The sequence below is a fragment of the Nicotiana tomentosiformis genome, chromosome 11 (assembly GCF_000390325.3).
Source record: "Nicotiana tomentosiformis chromosome 11, ASM39032v3, whole genome shotgun sequence".
NCBI classification, from domain to species: Eukaryota; Viridiplantae; Streptophyta; class Magnoliopsida; order Solanales; family Solanaceae; genus Nicotiana; species Nicotiana tomentosiformis.
Window position 1 is genome coordinate 23,652,813 of NC_090822.1, and position 4,853 is coordinate 23,657,665.

The window sequence follows — 4,853 nt, forward strand, 5'->3', positions numbered from 1 at the left end:
ATCGTTCAGATGGTTCCCTATGAGGCATTATATGGGAGGTGGTATCGTTCGCCAGTTAGATGGTTCGAGCCGGGGGAGGCTCGGTTGTTGGGTATAGACTTGGTATAGGATGCCTTGGATAAGGTAAAGATTATTCAGGATCGACTTCGCACCACTTAATCTAGGCAAAAGAGTTATGCCGACCGTAGAGTTTGTGATAATGCATTCATGGTCGGAGAGAGAGTTTTGCTCCGGGTTTCACCCATGAAGGGTGTGATGAGGTTCAGAAATAAGGGCAAGTTTAGCCCTAAGTATATTGGACCCTTCGAGATTCTTGAGAGAGTGGTGAGGTGGCTTATAGACTCGCATTGCCACCTAGTTTATCAGTAGTCCATCTGGTGTTCCATGTGTCCATGCTCCGAAAGTATCACGATGATCTGTCCCATATGTTAGATTTTAGCTTAGTCCAATTGGACTAGGAGTTGACTTATGAGGAGGATCTGGTGGCTATTCTAGCCCGACAAGTTTGATAGCTTAGGTCAAATATTTATCCTTTGGTTCGAGTGTAATGGATAGGTTAGTCGGTCGAGGGATCCACGTGAGAGTCTGAGTCGGACATGCGGAGTAGATATCCACACATTTTTACCAGTCCAGGTACTTTTCTATGTCCGTTCGAGGACGAATGGTTATTTTAGAGGTGGAGAATGTGATGACCCGATAGGTCATCTAGAGTTTTAAGCCTTAATTCTGTATTTTTGAAACCTCAAACAGCTCCTTTTTTCCTTCTTTGATTTGCGTGTGCGGTCTGTATCTTCTTTTGGAGGGCTTTTATGTGAAATACTTATTAAAATGAGAATTCATGCCTTAAAAATCCTTTTCAGTTGACTTCGATCAATGTTTTAAGCAAACGAACACATATCCATATTTTGACGATCCTAGTGGATCCGTATCGCAATTTGGGACTTGGGCGTATGCCCGGAATCGAATTAGGAGGTTTCTAGCTCGAGTTATCGCATTTTGTCTAAAATTTGAAGTTTAAATGTTTAAAGAATTTAAAGATTTGACCAAAGTTTGACTTTGTTGCAATCGGGTCTGGATTTTGGTTCTAGAGCTTGGTATAGGGACATTACTAGATCTATGACTTGTCCACAAAATTCGATGCAAAATGAAGTTGAATTGACGTGATTCGGACGTCCGATGTTAAAATAGAAATTCATAAGTTTCATTGAAAATTTCTTTGATTTGGTATCTAATTCGTAGTCTAAGTGTTATTTTGGTGTTTCGATCGCGCGAGCGAGTTCATAAAATATTTTTGGACTTGTGTGCATATTTGGTTTGGAGCCCCGAGAGCTCGGGTGAGTTTCGGATTAGCGTTGGAGTGGTTTTGGACGTAGAAAATAGCTGGTGCATGTGTGTTCTGGTGTTGGACTGCAGACTTCGCAAATGCGAGGTCTGTCTTATAAATGCAAGATTCACATTTGCAAAGGATACTTCACATTGGCGAGTAGGGGTTGAGGGCTAGTTTCTCGCATTTGCAAGATTTGGGTCGCAATTACGATCTTCTCAGGTTCGCATTTGCGAAGGCAGCAGAGGTGTGAAGGCTTCGCATTTGCGAAGGCTTTTTCGCATTTGCGAAGGCTTTTTCGCATTTGCGAAGGCTTTTTCGCATTTGTGGGGTTCGCAAACCCCGGGTCGCAATTACGACATTTGCGCCTGGTCAAAAGCTAAGATAGGCAGGATTTTTCATATTCTTTCAAATTTTCAACCCTAAAAAACCTTAGAGGCGATTTTTCCAAGAACTATTCTTCCCTAATTTATTGGTAAGTGACTCTAACCTACTTTCTTTCAATTGCCCATTAAATTTCATAAGATTTCAACCTTAAATCTTTGATTTTCATGGTAGAAATTGGGGATTTGGGTAGAATTAGGGATTTTTGTAAAATTTGAATTTAGACCTCAAATTGAGGTCGGATTTCGAAACAAATTACATAACCGGGCTCGGAGGTGAATGGGTAATCTGGTATTGGTCTGAATTTCGGATTTGGACCAAGCGGGCCCAGGAGTTAACCTTTGTTGGCTTTTTCAATAATGACCTTAATAGAACCTCTTTCATTCGTGGGTAGTTCCTGAGGCTTATTTTGAATCGTTTGGTTAATAAATTGCTATATTTGGTTGGTTCTTAGGCTTGTTATAATGGCAAAGTCGTGGTTGAGTTTTGAGTTGATTTTGGAGCGAGGTAAGTGTCGTGGTTAACCTTAACTTGAGGGATTAGGACTTGTTTGCCTATTTGCAATGTGTTTAAATATTTGGGTACAACGTATATGTGAGGTGACGAGTACTTATGTGTTGTTTTTGGGTTAAAGCATGCGGGTGGGACTTGTTTCATGTAATTTACATCCTTCTTTGATTATGGTATCCATGCTTTGACTAATTTATTACTTAATTGATCGTTCTTTCCGCATTTATGAACTACTAGTCTCTAGACACGTGTGTTGTACGTGTGTCCCATATAAATTAGTATACACTTTTAAACTATATAGATAATATCAAAACATATGTAAGTAAAGAGTAAGTGAAATTTTAAAGGAAAGTACAATAGTATGTAGTTACACACAATCAATTGAATTGGTATAACCTTTTTCTTATGTAGTTCTAATATATCAAAAATTCAGTGTGACGTTTTCTTTTTTGATATTTCAATAACATATATATTTTTTTCTTAAGATCCACACAATTCCTTCTCTCGAGAGATGCACCATTTTGGCCCTCGATAGAAGAAACAATAAGGAGAGATCAAGAGAAACGTATTACCCGACTTTCATGTCAAATACATCCTTAGGAGGTCTGTATCATCCTACGTTCGAGAAATACGTTGCTCTAACTATCGAATCACGGAAAACAATCCGAAATGAAGAATCAAGGAAATTAATGGAATTATATTTATAATTAATTAATAAAATATATTCTTCTTTTATTTTTGTGATTGCAGTTTATTTTCTGTACTTCGAAAATTGGTTACAAACTCCTCTAAACTTTCATTTATAAACTTTAATAATTCCAAAAGAAAATTAGAGAGAATCAGTAAGAGTGAAATGTGAAGAAAATCCAATCCATTGACAGGAGAACTTTAAAAAATAGAGCCGTTTAACTTCTTATGAGAGGTACACCAATAAAATAATATAGAGTTCATCATCAAAGAGAAAGCTCTAGATAATGACTAGAACATTCACATAATTATTAACAGAACCTTACTAGTACATAAATAAAAGAATACAAATTGACAAATTTAAAAGAAAAAAGAATGCAACAATTACTTCTCAAACAATACTACAATGTGCTTCTCAAACAACGTGCAACTCTAGCTTGAGACCTGAAGAGCAGCGTGTCTGGTTTGTAGAGATGAAGTAGTAAGCCCCAGATTTGTCAAGAGTAATTGATGTGCGCCCACTGTTATCTTTTGTGTAAGTTTTGACACTATCGCAAAGTGCGTAGCTTGCAATATCCACTGAAGCCACATCTGTCAATTTTGGGTGGTAGATGAAACCTGTCAACATATCATAATCTGTTAATTTCATTCTTTCTTTTGTAAATTAAGTATATAGAAATTAAGTCAAGTATTAATCTTCCTCATCAGGTTAAATTAAATTTCACCAATAGAAAATTTCATAACAATGTTAGAAAATACAGTAGCATTTTTTCAGTCCCAAAAACAATGTCATACTTCCTTATTTATAAATAACTCAACTTTAAACGTCATGTTTTACCCTTAATGAGATGATTTATAGTCATATAAGGTTTTATTTTAAATCACAAATTTAAAAGTCTTCATTTTTTTTAAAGTTCGTGCCGAATTAAACACCCCACAAATTAGGACGGAGGGAGTAGTAATAGTTAAATTCATATATATGTCCTATCATATCAGCTATCACACCTTCTATATGGATAGTTAATCTCATTATTTTAGTATAAAATTGTTCACGTGACTAATTAATACTCAACCAAAATTTTATCCTGAAATTGTTATTCCTTATTCCACCAACCACACGACCCTTAACAGTATGTCATCACGGATAAAATGAGACATTTAAAGCTAAAGAGTTCTAAAGCTCAAAATAAATACGTGTCATTATTTGTGTAAAAAATAGTTGTTAAGCAATACTCACGAAGAACATCTCCAACGCCAAAGCTTTTCCCATAAGCCCAATGATGATAATCAACGCCTGGACTCCATCCTTTTCTGCCTCCAACCACGTACTCTTTCGCAAAGCTTGGTACAACAATACTCAGAATGAAGAAAATGCACACAAGTTTAATACTACTAGAACTGGCCATTTTCACTATGCTAGAGCTCTTTCTATTTCCTTTCTAACAAAGGAGATTGGAGTATTAGAATAGAGAGAGAGAGAGAGAGAGAGAGAGAGAAAATACATAGATTAAGGCAGGTGTAAACATAGCATTTAAGTTTGTTTTTATAGAGATATCAAGGAATCCTAGTTGCAATATTTTAAAATTTATGTTTCATTTCGAAACGTACCTCCTCTGCTTGTTTATTGATCAACTCTCTGCACGTAAGTATACTAAATTGGCTTCAATTATGAGTGGTTTATAGCCAGCAGGATGATCACATTGATTAGCATGACCATTAGCAAAGGAAGACACATGATTTTCTGGTTTTCTCTTTTCTTCCTTTTTTTGTTTTCAATTTAAGTTATATGCACCGACTATGCAAATATGTTTTACGCTATTATTGAATTTTAATATATTAGCAGGTCAGTTACCATTTTTAGGTTATAATTTAAAGGTTATCATGGAGATATACCTCCAAATAATCTTATAAATATCATAATTTTGTAAATATATTTTACATGGTCGGT

At 35.9% G+C, this 4,853-nt stretch overlaps 1 long non-coding RNA gene across 1 annotated transcript; it reads right to left on the reverse strand.

Annotated features, from left to right (window-relative positions):
• Window positions 1-3,173: 3,173 nt before the first annotated feature.
• LOC104102428 (uncharacterized) lies at window positions 3,174-4,635 on the reverse strand. The gene is made up of 2 exons (XR_011412016.1): window positions 4,143-4,635; window positions 3,174-3,523 (listed from the first exon to the last, which is right to left on the reverse strand). It is a non-coding gene; the product is annotated as an uncharacterized lncRNA (long non-coding RNA).
• Between the last annotated feature and the right edge of the window lie 218 nt (window positions 4,636-4,853).